Below are 18,037 nucleotides of genomic sequence, written 5' to 3' on the forward strand. Positions count from 1 at the left end.
CACTTACAAGAAAATTGTAGATATTATTAAGTCGAAAATTAATTATGGCTGAATTTATTATTTACCAACAGAATGTACATAAATCGCTTATTCCTACACAAGAACTTACTCACCCGACAGGACTAAGCTCGCACCTCTTGAACAATGAAATTAAATTGTTATGTGTTCAGGAACCTAATTATAGAAAAAATCACATTTCTGGTTTTGGTATTCATAATTTTGTATATTCATACAAGAATGGTTCGGATGGTAATGAAAGCATTCCACACGTGGCAATAATCACTATAAATGCTAACATTATACAATTACCTCAGTATTGTTCTTCTGGTAGGGTTGTTATATGCTTGGATTTCACTGGTATTGACATATATATTTGTAATATTTATTGTGATCCTACCTGCGATTTTGACCTTGCTTTAAATGATCTTCAAAAAATTTGCCTAGATCTTAGAGCCTTTTCACACTAGGACACCGGTGATGGTCACAAGTGACGGTCACTGACGGAGATACATTAGTTTGAATTGGAGCGTTCATACCGGGACACTGCAGTGTCTCACCCAGTCACAGTGTCCCAGCAGTGTCTCGCCCTCTACACATGTGTCGGATAGGGTCACTGTGTCCAGACCAGTCACTGCCCGACATACATTGCTTTGAATTGGAGTTTTCACACTGGGACACTAATCACAGGACACAGCTTGCAGATTGCCAACAGAACATTCACTCAGTATTCGAGCACAGTGAAACTAGTCTATCCAGCCATGAGTTTAGATTTGATTAACACGGAAGATTTTATAAGTGAAATAGAAAGTCGACCTGCTATTTGGGATGTCAAAAGCGATAACTATAGCAATAAAGTGGTGAAAACGAATGCTTGGCAAGTTTGTGCCTGATTTCAATGAGAAAAGTATGAATGAAAGAAGCAAAATTTGTACCTAAGTTGCATATTTTCTTTTCCACCGTAAAAAATTATAAATTACATTTCATATGATGCTAAGTAACGATATATGGCAATATGGTTTGTAATTTGTTACCATATTAATTTACAATGGAAAGTTATATTTAACAATACGTAACATTTAGCATTGAAGTACAACTATACACATCAAACTACAATGATAGAAAAAATAAACCAGGGGCGTATTTTGCGGGCTACCGGCGGTAGCCCAAGGAAATTACAAAAGAAAAAGTTTATAATATAACATAATGTAATAATTTTGTATTATTAGTTTTACCATAGTAATTAAAATTAAAGTAATTGTTAGATATATTTTGTGTAATAATAGGGTCAGCGGTAGCCCAAACCCTTTAACCAGTATACGCCACTGAAATAAACTTAAATGAAATGTTAACAAACAGTAAGAATAAAAGCATTCGAGATATATATAACCGTATAAAGGAATTTAAGAATGGATATCAGCAAAGGTAAATGTGATCAAGGATGAGAATGGTGACATGCTTGCAGACACTCATTCAATTCTGAACAAATGTAAAAACTGTTTTGGGTAACTAATAAATTTAAATAGGCCAAATAGAAATGATCGGGACGAAATTCAAAACAAACTGCTGAGCCATTTATACCCGAATCCACACTTTCTGAAGTCGGAATTGCAATAGAAAATCTGAAAAAGTATAAGTCTCCAGGTATCGATCAAATTCCAATAGAATTAATTCAAGAGGGTGCAAGTTCATTATCTAGCGAAATTTATAAACTTGTACCTGCTATTTGGGAAAAGGAAATTGTACCAGAACAATGGAAGGAGTCCATAATTGAACCTATTTTTAAGAAGGGGAACAAGACTGACTGTAGTAAATTCCGAGGAATGTCACTTTTGTTGACGTTGTACAAAATTTTGTTAACTCCATATGTAGATGAAATTATTGGGGATCATCAGTGCAGTTTTAGACGTAATAGATCGACTATTGATAAGATTGTTTTGTATTCTGCAGATATTGGAGAAAAAATGGGATTATAAGGGTACAATACATCAGTTATTCATAGATATAAAAAATGCATATGACTCGGTTAAGAAAGAAATTTTGTATAATATTCTTATTGAATTTGGTATTCCCAAGAAACTAGTTCGATTAATTGAAATGCGTATCGGTGAAACTTACAGCAGAGTCCGTATAGGCCAGTTCTATCTGAAGCATTTCCAATTCACTGCGGGCTAAAGCAAGGAGATGCACTATCACCTTTACTTTTTAACTTTGATCTAGAATCGCCATTAGGAAAGTTCAGGATAACACAGAGGGTTTGTAATTGAATGGGTTACATCTGCTTTTTGTCTATGCGGATGACATAAATATGCTAGGAGAAAAATCCACAAACGATTAGGGAAAACACGGAAATTTTACTTAAAGCAAGTAAAGCAAAAAGTTTGGAAGTAAATCCCGAAAAGACAGAGTATATGATTATGTCTCGTGACCAGAATATTGTACGAAATGGAAATATAAAAATTGGAGATTTATCCTTCGAAGAGGTGGAGAAATTCAGATATCTTGGAGCAACAGTAACAAATATAAATGACACTCGGGAGGAAATTAAACGCAGAATAAATATGGGAAATACCAGTTATTATTCGGTTGAGAAGCTTTGTCATCTAGTCTGCTGTCAAAAAGTCTGAAAGTTAGAATTTATAAAACATTTATACTACCAGTTGTTCTGTATGGTTGTGAAACTTAGACTCTGACTTTGAGAGAGGAACAGAGATTAAGGGTGTTTGAGAATAAGGTTCTTAGGAAAATATTTGGGGCTAAGAGGGATGAAGTACAGGAGAATGGAGAAAGTTACACAACGCAGAACTGCACGCATTGTATTCTTCATCTGACATAATTAGGAACATTAAATCCATATGTTTGAGATGGGCAGGCCATGTGGCACTTATGGGCGAATCCAGAAATCCATATAGAGTGTTAGTTGGGAGGCCAGAGGGAAAAAGATCTTTGGGGAGGCCGAGACGTAGATGGGAGGATATTAAAATGGATTTGAGGGAGGTGGGATATGGTGATAGGACTGGATTAATCTTGCACAGGATAGGGACCAATGGCGAGCTTATGTGAATGGCAATGAACCTTCGAGTTCCTTAAATGTAAGTACCTAAGTAAGTATTTACATGTAGCAACCACAAATGTTGACATAACATTTCTAGTAATCTTTGTTATACTTTCCAACAGCTCATGAAGAGCAACGATGAACTTACCAGTGACAGTTTTATAATATTTTAAAATATATAATATATTACCACCAGTTAAAATCTGTCAAATATGCTCAAAATAAAAGAAAATAAAACAACAGTAAAGTAAGATAAAGTTTTTCATCTGATGAGATAGCGTTTCCTTAGTATTGTGTCCATTCCTTTGATTTCTAGCAGTGAATATCTGTGTAATAAACGTTTTTTCTTCATCCTCCTCCTGTTCCATAGCAGTAGGCCTAACGACAAAACATCCTAACTCGAATCCATTTTACTAATTAATCACAAATTGTTTTATCAGAAGCTACTAACTAATCAGTTGGCAATATTAGCTGTGTTCGACACCAGTGGCCCACGAGTGTTCATTGCAAACACCAGTGACCGTCACCCGTGACCGTTACCGGTGTCCCAGTGTGAAAAGGGCCTTAGAGATAAACACCTGCTTATACTGGAAGATATTAATGCCAAACATCATGCTTGGGGCAGTCTTATAAATGATAGGAAAGAGATACAGTTCCAAAATTTTTGTTGCGCCAATATTCTTGCCATACTCAACAAAGGAAACTAACCAACTTACCATCGAAATAACTGCGCAAGTTTTCTCGACATAAGTATGTGTAGTGATAAGGCAACTATGTCTGATCACGAACTAATTATAATCCCAATCCAGTCAGTATCTTGTAATTCTGATTTTTCTGGTGTAACTCGTAAGTATAGAACTAAAAATATGAAGTGGGATCACTTTAAATTCTCTGGAAAGAATAAATTGCAACCAATCTCTTCCAAAATAAATAACATAGTTTCATCTGAAGTTCTTAATGTAACAATAGAAAATCTAACTAACGATATTACTAGTCTATGTGAAAATCACCTACCTAAAAATAGCAAACTGTGGTGAAAAATTACTGGTGGTCCACTGAATTAACTATACTGAGGAAGAGAGTCTTAGCTAGTTATAGACACTTTAGACGATGTAGATGAGACAAGTTACACAAGAAATATAAGGATTCATACGACATTATTAGAGAAGAATACAAAAATAAAATCATTCATGAAAAAATCAGTACATGGAAAGAATTCTGCTCCACACAAACATCACAGAATCCATGGAGTGTAGTATATAAAATTTGCTGCAAACCCAAAAATTTTAATCGTACACTTACAATTGTTAAAACTGATGATGGTTATACAATCAATGCACACAAAATTGCTACCCATCTGATTAATAACTTCTTCCCTGATGACACGCAGGATTTAAATTTTCATAAACATGTACAGTATCTAATTGAACTAACCCTGCGCACAGAAGATGAACAAGAGTTCAAGTACGAAGAAATGAATAGTGTCATCAATAAACTAGATGACAAGAGAGCCCCAGGATTAAATGCACTGTCAGTAAACATAGTTAAGAATGTTCATAAATGTTGTCCTGACTTATTTTTAAATATTTTTGGAACTACACGTATTTCCTGATTATTGGAAAATTGCTGCTGTAAGAATAATTTCAAAATCACATTGCACTGACAAACTTACAGCTAGTGCCTTTCGACCAATCGACCAGCTAGTGCCTTTACCTGTGATGGGAAAAGTCTTTGAAAAGTTGATCATTGACAGGATTATGTATCATATGCATTCACCCCCCTAAAATCCACAGAAGATGCTTAATGTGTTTAACTGGGCCAAAGACGTACTGACAAACAAACAGATCGGACTACTGATATCTCTGGATATCAAAGGTGTTTTTGATAATGCCTGGTCACCCATGATTTTGTTACAACTTAAGAAAAAAGAACGTCCCAGAAACTTATAAAAGCTAATCAAAAACTGTTTCTGTAATCACAAAGTCCAGCTCCCATTATAACTGAAGACTGTATCTGAACATATTAGCAAAGGTTGTCCTCAAGGCTCAGTCTGTAGTCCTGGACTCTGGGTAATTCTGTTTGATGCAAATAGATTTGCCAGTAAACTGCAACATTGCATATGCGGATGACGTCCTCATATTGATAGAAGGCGAAGATATACAAACCATAACAGAAAAAGCCAATTCAACTTTGAACATCGTTTCGAAATGGGGTATTAAGAACAAACTTCACTTTAATCCTCATAAAACAACGGCCATGTTAGTCACTAAGAAAAAGAATGTGGATGTCTCGTTAATAAAGTTTAACAGCGAATACAGTAAGTCACTTCGCCTACCTAGATGTTATAATTGATAGTCGTGTGTTATTCAGACTACACGTCGATAATCTGGCCAAGAAAGCCAATAAATTTCATTCATTTCTAGTTAGGGCTGCTAAACCAACTTGGGGACCAAACTCTGATATTTTGCATATAATTTATCATGGAGCATTTAAACCTTCAATACTTGGCTGTCCAAAACATTTTAGATAAAAAATGGGCTCAGAAAAAATTACTACAAATTCAACGTGGATTCATTTTACATATCACACATGCTTATTGCACCATCTCAATGGATGCAGCTCTGATTATAGCAGGCATAGCACCACTCTATTTAACTGCCATTGCAAGAACTGAGCTTAGTCATAAACAGGGTAAATTATTTCTTGGCCAAGGTGTTCACTACGAAGTTGAACAAAGAGCTAATTTTCTATCAGTGGGTCATCCAAGGAATCATCTCCATCTTGTTAATTCAAGATGCCTTTTCAAGCACGATGTGTATATATACATAGATGGTTCATTTAAGGAAGTAACCACTGATGTCTTGTACTGTTCATAATATATCTTACATTTTATAATTATCAGAAGGATTTTTCTTCCTTAATATTATTGTAATGTTGACAACAAAAATTATAATTTTTTAAATAAAATGTCGTTTATGTAAGATGCCAGCAAGTGAAGAACATATTTGTGGATGTTGAACAGTTGTAAGAAACAAGGATAGCAAAATTACATGTTATGGTCCATGTGAACAATGATTTCACTCTGCTTGCATGAACTTAAAATATCACGAAATTACACGCTTAATAGTGGAGATAAAAGTTCCAGTTTGACCTGGTTGAGCATAGCCTGCTACAAGATTCTGGTGATGTTGAAAAATGTTAAAATCTACCAGAATCTCATGAATCTGGAAGTTGGTAAACAGAATGATGATATAACAACATTGAGGCTAGAATTTGAAGAAAAAATACAAGTGAAATCTGATGTAATTCAAAATGAGGTTAGAAAGAACACTGTCTCGCTGCCTACTAGACATTGATCAGATGCATCATGGCCTGCTGAATCCTCAGTTATTGCCCAGGATCGTAACTATAGAAAGAAATAGTTAACCAAGAAGAAAAGCAATATACCCAGGCAGAAGTAGTAAGCATGGAACAGAAACAGTAGAGAACTGAAAAGCAGACCCCATGTGGCTCAAATAAAGAAGATACCTTAAAAGCTGCTGCAAAACAGCTGAAGAGGAAAGCAATTTTCTTATTTGGATTGTTCCAGATGTGACAGCTAGTGACATTACACAGTTCCTGGAAGAAAAATTACAAGTCCTAAAAGTGACAAAGCTAAAAACATGATACAATACCTATTCCGCCTTACATGTGGAAGAAAAAAGAGAAGTACCGGTATTTCTCAAATATTTTCCAGAAGAAATGTTGCCTGAGATATACCTGGTGACGGAGTTTTTTTTGGGGGGGGGGGGCAGACTTAGACTTCATAGGATTCAAGATTTGATAGACTTGTATACAAAAGTTTCCCCTGACTGACTCACAGGAAATTTCAACAATGTAACAGTGAAAAGTGACATTTTTTTTGTAGTAGTTATAATACATTACAATGTAATGTGCAAAGTTTAAAGAAAAAACAGAAGAGACAGAGGTATATAGTTCCTAAATGTACAGACGTGCTTGTAAGCATTGAATAATTATAAACTGATGAAATTTAACTTGTGGATATGGACAATTATAAACTGGCTAACAAATACAGTAGATCTAATTCAGTACATGGTAGTGTTGGTTTATTTCTTAGAATAGACGTTAGGAAACATCATCATTATCATCCTGTCAAGTAGTAGTCCTAGAAGAACTGTCACAGCCTGAGATGATGATTTTCGTGCCATCTTTTCATGGGGCATCTCAGAGAAAATTTTCCATTTGGACGATATTTTATTATTGCCTTAGGGAACTTGGATGAGTCCATTCTCAAGACATCTTCTTCCAGTTCTGCTGTTATCTATAGATGTAATCTAGAACTGGTGATACATTAAGTTCTTGTAGAACATCTTCATTTTTTTCTGGTCCCATTTGGTGTAGCCAGCTGTTCGGCACATGAATATCATCTCATGTTGTTAATCTTTCGTCCCTTTTCCTGAGAGTCCATGCTTCGCTCCCATAATAGAGAACTAGTCCAAAAAACATACACCACGAAAAGCATTTTGGAGCAACTGTGGAATACATAAAGAGTAGTAATTTCAGTATATAGAACACCTGATAGTGATTTTCAAATCTTCCTTGAATGCATTGTGCAATATTTACAAATACCGTGTCATCAATGGTTAGGTTATGATATAATAACAGATGGTGATATAAACATAGATATAAGACTGGACACAAAAAATTGTTGTGTCCAATGCCTAGGCACTTGTCAATGAAATCATTCGTAGTCTTGCACTCCAGTATTTTTGTATGTCATCATCTTGTAGCAATGCTCTGCAACTTTCAATGTGTTCCATGTTCATCTATTCATTTACAACATACAATACTAGGTGGACGCATGGGAAATTCCTATCCTGTGCAAGTGGCTTGACAAACAATTATGACATATGAAGTTGTATATTTACTTCTGTTCATCAATTTGTACCAGCACATTGACTTGACATCCTGTAAATGCAATCTTTATATTGCTTCTGTTATACATATTTTAACCATATGGATTTGGTCTTATTGCCACCTCTTATATTTGATCAATCATATTTTAACAATTTTATTTCTGTATATATAGATTTTATTACTATTTCTTATCTATTCATATGCATCATTACAATCAATCAAATTATTCAATTATACTTCAACCTTTGTCACACTGTTCTTTACATTATAACATAAGTTGTTTGTAGAGTCTACGAGACATCTGATGATGGTTCTTTGAACCAAAAACATTCATCCAACATGTAAATAATTGTATATTTGTGTTTATCACTATGTAATTTGATAAGTTTGACGGCTTTAACAATAAAACTTTGATAAATTATGACCTGTTATCAACCTGAACATCGCAACAGTAGATTTTCGTAGCTCTTAGGGAATTATCTCGAGGTTAGTCAATCAAATTTCCAGATTTTATCTTTTGCTCCATCCGAATTTTGTTTTGAGCACATCTGAATTTATTTCTGAAAATAAACGTAAACACAAAAAATTGTAGAGATGTATTTAATGTGCTGAGATGTTATGGATACTACTCCACAGTTCTTAACCCAACAAGAGAAGCTGCAAGCTTAGATTACATAACCAATATAGTATACTTTTTAGAATCATGACTCCTGATTGTAAACTCTAAGGAGCATTTAAAAGGAGTTTGATTTAGCCTTTGTGGTATATATAATATTATAGTGTTTATTTTAGTACGATAATTTTACACCTGTATTTTGACAATGTCAACTGCTTCTGCTAAAACAACAGTTAATACATACAATAAAATACAATACAGAGCTATTCATAAGTCCGTGAAACATTTTGAAGTTTAATAACAAATAAAGTACGCAACAGATATGGTAATTGATATGCTGATAGAGAGAGAAACTCTTCAACTTTATTTAATAAGAAAAGCCCATGCTTAGTTGCCATGATTTATTGCTAGGTGGCAGTAATTACCAATAATGGCAAAATGGCTTTTACTAAAGATGAGCAATCATTTTGTATGTTGGAATATGCAAAGACCTCGTCCATTGTGACTGTGCAGCGACAATTTTGAGCGCAATTTCAAAAGGCAGCATCTGTTTTCAACAGTACCAAGAATTGGTATGTTAAATTCCGTGACGAAAGGTGTCTGTGCGCCTCTCCTCGGCAAGGACATCTGGGACCCAGCGAAGAAACACTGAATAGTACTAGGCAAGCTTATGAGTGCAGCCCTCGCAAGTCCACTACAAGTGCAAGTGTTGAGCTTGGGATCTCACAACTAACAGTATGGCGAATTCTTCATGGGAGACTTGAGTTGAAACCCTACAGGCTTCAGTTACATCAGGCTCTCAAAGCTAATGACAAAGAGGTATGTCTTAATTTCTGCAGTGACATGCAACAAAGACTTGAAGTAGATGATTAGCTCATCTTTAGCGATGAAGCAACTTTTCATCTCTCCCAGAAAAGTGAATGGGCACAATGTGCACATATGGGAGACCGAAAATCCCTGCGCAGTCATAGAGCATGTGCGTGACTCACCTAAGTTGAATGTCTTCTGTGCAATTTCCAAAGAGAAGGTTTTTCTTTGTAGAGCCCACTGTCACTGGAATGATTTACTTGGACATGTTACAAAACTGGCTGATGCCTCAGTTGAATAAAGACAGCAAGGATTACATCTTTCAGCAAGATGGATGTCCCTGTCACTATCACAACAACATGTGAGAGTATCGCAATAAAAATTTGCCAGAGATGGATCAGACACACAGGACAAAAAGACGCGTTAATGAAGTGGCCACCATGATCAGCGGATTTAACTCCATGTGGCTTTTTCTTGTGGGGGTTTGTGAAGGATAATGTATATGTGCCTTCACTTCCTGCTGATCTCCAGGAACTTTGCCATCAGATTACAGCTGCCATGGCTCTGGTCAACCGTGATATGCTAGAGTGTGTAAGGGGCGAGATGGATTACCGCATGGATGTCTGCATATCAGCAAAGGTAAACACACTGAATATTTGTGAGGTATGTAACAAAACTTGGAGTTTCTCTTTATTTTAGTGTAAAATAATATGTTATCCTAAATGAGGGGTTGGAAAGCAATGGTGGATCATTAATGTTTAGGTGAGGGGGTTTGGACTTTTTCCATTGCTGATTGTCACAATCAAAAATTAAGACACAACGTTTCAAAGGGTGGTTCTCCCTTCGTCTTCAGGTGGAAGGAAGAAGAGAAAGGAAAAAACCTACTGTTGGGATCGTTACGCACAGCTATTCTGTATGACTGATGTCTTAATTTTTTATTGTGACAACCAGCAATGGAAAAAGTCCAAACCCCTCACCTAAACATTAATTTGTTATCCGTTGTGTAGTTTAGTAGTTATAAATTTTTTTAATGTTTCACGGACTTATGAATAGCCCTGTACAACAAACATTTTAAGCTATTCCCCATTCAGAAGAACACTTGAAAATATTTTTAGCATGTATGTGAAGAATTTTAAACTTTTATGATGCATTTCCTGTAAATTAAAATAAAAGCTTAATTTTTAAGATGTTTTCTCAACTGGCTGATTTGCTAAGGATGCTTTAATAAAAGAAAAATTCTTTTGACATTAATTCATATTAATGGTCCCTCAAGTCCCTTTTTTTTAAATTGGTCCCTTTTTATGAGGATTGCTAACCCTGAAAATGTTAAACAGGATTTGTGCTACAATTACAAAATATGCACTTCCTTTTAATCTTTTGAGAGTAACAAATTACCAGTCAGTCAAATGTTCTATTTTGAAGTTTCCATAAAAATATATGGGAAGATGTAAGGAATTAAACAGATTATAGAATCAAACATAAAATTTCTTAACAAATAGATAATGAAAACTGTCAGATTCAAGTGAAATAACATATACTAAGTGAGTATGAATGTTAATGAAAATATAGTTTTTTTAAATTACATTTTTTTACATGTAAAATGTTACAAGAAATTTATATAGGCCTAAAAATAAATTTAATTTTCTTTATATGACGGATAAAATTCAATTCAATTAGGTTATAAAAATAACTTAAAAACTTCTAAAATATCTTTGTATAGTGTGTTCCAGAGTTAATTTTTCCTCCATTTGTACTGTTTCTTGCATTCTATTTTTCATTGGCTATACTGGTACCTTCTTTTCGATGAGTCCGAAATTGAACAAAGCAAAAGAAGGAAGCATGGAACAACTGGTGAAGCATGAGGTGCAGGAGGCATGGAAGAATTCCACCATGATGCAAAGTCTAGCAGACCAGCTAAGGGACACGGTAATGGCACAGTTGCATGCGGCACTGGAGAGGAATACGGTGGTGATTGAGAAGTAGGAGGCCACTTTGCAAGAGAATCACTGATCTGGAAGTAAAATTAAGCGAAAAATAGGATGACCTTGAGCAGTATACCAGTGGCGCCAGTATCTACGAATTTTTGATATTATGGAGAATAGGAATGAAGATACTGATACGTATGCCATTCATGTTGCCAACAGATCGGTGTCGAACTGACGAAAGATGACATAGATCGCAGTCATCGCGTTGGTTGAGCAGGTGCAAGTGAGAAGCTTCAACCAATAATTGTGAAATTCGTGAGTTATAGAAAACGAAGAGAGGTTTTTCGCAATAAGAAACTGTTGAAAAATTTCGGTATAACGGTGCGTGAAGACCTGACTAAATATCGACATACTTTGTTAAAACAAAGTATATCAAAATATGGACTGAAACAAGTGTGGACAATTGACGGCAACATATTTATGAAGCAGGGTGACATCAAATGCCGCACCATGTGCGAAACAGACATTACTTAAAAGTGTAAGTCACTACTTAAGATTAGAGAAAATCAATAGATATACTTAACATACACACTGCTTTTAACAGATGAGGATCTGGGGACCGAGTCACAGTGGTATAACTGTTTCATCTAAAATGTAGGAAATGCCATTTACATATGTGCTGGCCTATCACAGCACAACAGCGTCCCTCAGTGGCACATGAGGGAGAGGTCGGTGGATCTAAATAACATCTATTTAGTCCTCCCGGCTAGGTCCGAAGTACCCGTTGACCAACGACAAGTGCGGTCCCCCTTGCATAATGGGGGTTTAAGTTGGGTGATGTAACTGCCACATTGTAAAAACTGGTGCCCGTTAAGAAAACAGTTACATGAAAGCCACAACATACATGAGTATGAGTCCTAAAGATAAATATTCTGGAGTTAAAACTGTCCCCCGATCAGATCTCCGGGTGGGGACATCTTTAGGCAAATCTCACCATACCAATTCCAATACTTTAAGAATTCTACAGTGGAATGCAGGAGGTATGTCACAGTCTAAAAAGCAAGATCTAATGAAAATATTAGAAGATCAGGATATAGATGTCTTCACAGTACAAGAAGCCAATCTATCAGAAGAACAGGAAATATACTTTGAAATGGATCAGTACACTACACACATACTTCCAAAGGCTCGTCAAATAGCAAGTGGTATTCTTATAGGAATTAAAAGAAATATAAAAGCTATTATCCAAATCAAAAAAAACAATGGAAGAACAAGATAAGTCAGAAATAGTTAAAATTGAAATATGGAAAAGCAACTACCACTACAGAATTTACAGTATCTACAATCCTCCAGACAATAAACTAGATCTAAATTCTATCCCCATAGAACCCAAAAGTATTTTAATAGGTGATTTTAATGCACACTCCCCTAGATGGGGCTACAGAGATATAAATTCAGCAGGAAGAGTCATAGAAGGCCTCATAAACTCATCAACAATGGAATTAATATTTAATCCAAATGATCCACCCACTTACCTTCATTATAATGGTTCTGGTACAAATCCTGATCTTCTGATGGTGTCATCTGATATAATTGACAATACAAAAAGAGAAATAATAGAAGACCCAGGTTCAGGCCACGGAATAACCATAAATTCCATAACAGGTCTAATAAATAAAAGTAATAAACCAAAAATAAAAACTTCTTGGAATTTTAAAAAAGCAGATTGGTTCAATTTCCAAAATGAGATAGAAGGGAGGTGTAATATACTGTTAGAATCAGAGTTCAAGTCAACAGATGAAATGAATAAAAAAATTTGTGAAATATTATTGACAGCAGCCAAAACACATATTCCCAAAGGAAAGTTAAAGAAATATAGCTACTTTTGGTCTCCATCTTTATCTAAGTTAAAACATGAAAGAAATATAGCAAGAGTCAAAGCCGAAAGAGCCAAGTGTCCAGAAGATGTACAAGACTGGAGAAGAAAAGCAGCCGCTTTTAAGAAAGAATTACTTACAGCAAAGAAGACCAGTTTCACAAATTTTGTAGAACATATGGACTATAGGAAAGACGGAAATAAAATCGATAAATTTCTTAATAAAACAAAATTAACAAAGACCACAACAGAACCATTAAAATATAATAACAAAAGCTTAACTACAGATAGGGAAATAGCAGAATCCCTTAACAAATTTTATGCTCAGTCTCAAAGAATACCCCAAGCATACAAGAAAGAAGATAAAACTATCCAAAAAACTATCAGAGAATCTAATAAACCAAAAGACATACAAAATGATATTTTCAATCAAGATTTTAACGACACAGAACTGGATCTAGCAATAGAACAATTACAGAACAAAAAATCTCCAGGACCTGACAAGATCCACCCAGAGTTTATTAAACACCTTGGCAGGAAAGGAAAAGAAATCCTACTTAAACTGTATAACACATGTTGGAAAATGACTGTCCCATCCGACTGGAAAAAAGCCATTATCATCCCGATTTTAAAGAAAAATAAACCTTCAAACAATATTAATAGTTTCAGACCAATATCTTTAAAAAGCGTTATTGCGAAAGTGATGGAAAGAATGGTAGCATCTAGACTTAACTGGTTCCTAGAATACTACTACCTACTTAATAGTTCAAGACTGGCTTCAGACAGAATCATAGTACAAGTGAAAATGTACTTCTACTAAGCCAAGACATCAAGGAAGCTTTCAATAGACAAGAGGACACCTTAGCAGTATTCATTGATTTTCAGTCAGCATATGATTCAGTCTGGAGAAATAAATTAATTGAGAAGTTGCAATCAATAGGTGTGAAAAGTAACATGCTGAAATGGATAACCCAGTTTATTTCACAAAGATTTTGTGCTACAAAATATAATACATACATTTCCAAACATAAACAAACACACCGAGGACTTCCACAAGGTGCTGTTCTGAGCACAACACTCTTTAAAATTTATATAAACGACCTTCCATCAATAATAAAAACTTCAGAAACCAAAATTGCTTTATTTGCTGACGATGTAGTCATTTGGACTCCAGGGTCTTCAAAACAACCTAAATTAATTAAAGACAGAATAGAAAAAGCCCTAAACAAAGTACATGAATGGAGTTCCAAAAACCTCATGACTATAATGTAGAAAAAACAACTTATGAATTATTTACACTAAAATATAAACCAGTGACTATTAACATAAATTATAATGATAAACCACCCAAAGCAGTTGATGATGCCAAATACTTGGGCATCACTTTCGACAGAAAACTTAGTTGGAAAAAACATATAACAAACATCTCAGAAAAGGTTGAAAAGAAACTGCAAATCCTGTAAAGGTTAGCTGGTGCTAAATGGGGCTGCTCAAGGAGAGTCCTTAATACAACATACAAAATGTATATTAAACTGTACTGTTCTGAAGCATTAATAACAGTAGCAAATGCTAACATCCATAAACTTGAACAACTACAAAATCAAGCTCTGTGTCTAATCGCTGGAGCAGTTAAATCCACACCTGTTGATGCCATGCTTGCCTTAACACGGACCCCATCAATAACAACAAAAATAGAAGAACAAGCACTGCTCCAACATGAGAAAATGTTACGACTGCCAAACTCTCAATGGACAGAAAAGAACCTTCCTTCTTCAATCCTTAAAACTCATAGTAGTTTCCTAGAAAAGGCAACACAGATTAAATCGAAATTGAACATTCCTAACACCAGAGAAAATTTACTCATAAGAGAAAATCCATTGGAATTATTACAACCTACCTTCAGTTTGGAATTAACAGAGGAAATAAGTAAATCAGACACACCAAAAGAAATACAAAAACTTCTGGCACTGGAAACGATCAATACTAGATACCCTACAGAAGAATGGCTACACATATATACTGATGGATCCACCACAAAAAACCTTATTGGAGCTGGAGTTACATGTACACATTTTTCCTTTTATCATTCTGTTGGCAGAGACACAACAAATTATGATGGCGAAATAGAGGCTATACACATTGCTCTCCGACAATTATTAAATCTTCCCTTAAATAAATATAACAAGACAGTAATTCTTTCAGATTCTAAAGCTGCAATTCAGGGAATATGTTCAAATACTACAAAGAAGTCAACAAAAATAAGAAAATGCTACAAAATGTTAACACAACTCCAAAAAGTTAATAAGATTGTCCATCTCCAATGGATTCCAGCACACTGTAGAGTCATGGGGAATGAAACCGCAGACAGACTTGCAAAGAAAGGCACAACAATAACACAAAAGTCTAAATTTAATTTCTCATATTCCTCAATAAAACGCTTGATCACTACAAAATTTTCTCATTCATACCTACAAGAAATAGAATCAAATGCTAAAGACAAAAAATGGATTACACTACTTTCCAACCCAGATATAATCCCCCAGAGACCAAGGAAAACAGCAGTTGCAGCCTTCAGACTATTGAAAAATCATGACTGTCTAGCTAGTCATCTCTACAGAATAGGTATCTCAGCTTCACCAATATGTGTCCTGTGTAACGATCCAGCAGAAATGAATGAAGATCACTTGAAGACCTGTGAAGCATTAAGGTCAGAAGAAACTACAGTTCAAAAGTATTGGAAAGCACGACTGCTCATGGCTTCATTGCCAGATGCAAGACACTAGACAACAACAACAACTTAACATTATCTAACTTTCCATACCACATTAATTATTGTTGGTATATTATCAATTTTTATTAATTGTTAACTATTAATATTATCATTATTCTTACTATTTATTTTAGCTTATTAGTGTTTAGTCCTTAGTAGTTTTAGTTATTTCATTTTAGTTTAGTACAGAATTTGTTCTTGGCTTAGATAACATTTTAAGTTGACAGCAATTACTATTAGAAACAAAAATGGTCCACCAGTTTCTGACAATGTGGAATGCAATGACCCCTGTTCACCCCCAAACAATAGTGCATGCCCTTCAGTCAATAACTTTCAGGTACAAACCAGTCCTCTAAAATCCATTCCCTTTTTTCATCCTAGTGCACTACAGCTGGCCCACATTAACAATCAGCGCCCATTTGTCATTTAACTACCTCAATATGCACTATGATGACTGAACGTGATGCAGCTTACTGTAAATACAGAAGAACCAGATCTGAAGACAATCTGAGTACAATTACGTAACAAAGTTACCCAAGAAACAAGAAATTCGAAACATGCATGACATTATTGGACCATCTTCAAACTCATCAGCACTATGGCAAGACTTGAAAACAATGGGCACAGAGAGACAGAAGGACCAAGCAAACGACTTTTCTACTTCACTGGACACTCTTAATGACCATTTTAACACGATACACCCATAACCAATTGACCTCAAGGAGAAAGAATAGACAATGCATGATCTACTGCAAGTGACCTGTCAAAGGAGTGAGAAATTTTTCTTCACATATAGTAGCGTGCAAATTAATCCGAACACGACATATTTTTACATTTTCTGTCATTGTTGGCCTCACAGTTGCTCATACCGCTTTAATTGACATCTGTAGTACATGCAATTCCATTGTTGAAGGTCTGTCATTATTTTTTTATAATATGTGACATTTTGCCTGTCTTTTGTACTTATATAAGCATTTCAGTTGTGTTGAAGACTTAATACTGCAATCCTGTGTACATTCTATTGTCTTCACAAATGGATACAACTCCATGAAAACGGTCTAAAATTATAACATTAGCAGAGCATTCTTCTATGACACAGAGGCAAATTGTTGCAGAATGTCACATCGGTTTGGCTACTGTTAATTCGATCATAAAACGATACAGGGAGACTAGATCCATACACACTAGAAAAAAGGAAACTGTGGCCGGAAAAGGAAGACTTCACCTGCAGATGATCGTTTAATTGTCACGAAAAGTAAATTAAATCCTAGACTAACTGCTGTCGACTTAACCCGCGAGTTAATGGCTACCACTGGGGCGAATATTCATGTCACAACAGTGCAGCATAGGCTTTTGGAAGCTGGACAAAGGGCTCGTAAGCCTATTAAGAAGCAACTGCTAACCCCTGTTATGTGCAAAAAAATGCTTAATGTGGGCAAAATTACATCAACACTGGACAGTGAATGACTGGAAGAATGTACTTTTTTCCGATGAGTCTCATTTCGCGGTCCACGGCCCTGTGTTTCTTACGTACGGAAAGGATCTGAAAAAGTAACAGCAGCTCATCTCCAACAAGCACCCAAATACCCCCATAAAGTAATGTTTTGGGATTGTTTTACACATGAAGGGCCTGGAGCATTAATACCTATCAAGGGAATGATGAATTCTGACAAATATATTCACTTATTGGAAACCATAATCGTACCTCAGCTGCAAAAATCATTTCCGGATGGCAGAGGTGTGTTCCAACAAGACCTGGCACCATACCATTAGTCTCGAAAAACTACAGAATTCTTCAACAAGAAGAATATTCAGGTACTCCCCTGGCCAGGCAACTCACCCGACATCAACCCCATTGAGAACTTGTGGTCAATTTGCAAAAGAAGAATGCAAAAAATGGATTGTTCTACAAAGGAGAAGATGATTTCTGCCCTCATTGGTGTATGGTTTCGCGATGAAGAAATGAAGAATATTTGTGGGAAATTAGTGGAATCCATGCCAAATTGTCTCAGAGCTGTTATTAGGAACAAGGGAGGCCACATAGATTACTGAGGTATGTCTTAGATCCTTTTTT

Source organism: Periplaneta americana, chromosome 5, assembly GCF_040183065.1.
Source record: "Periplaneta americana isolate PAMFEO1 chromosome 5, P.americana_PAMFEO1_priV1, whole genome shotgun sequence".
Lineage (NCBI taxonomy): Eukaryota > Metazoa > Arthropoda > Insecta > Blattodea > Blattidae > Periplaneta > Periplaneta americana.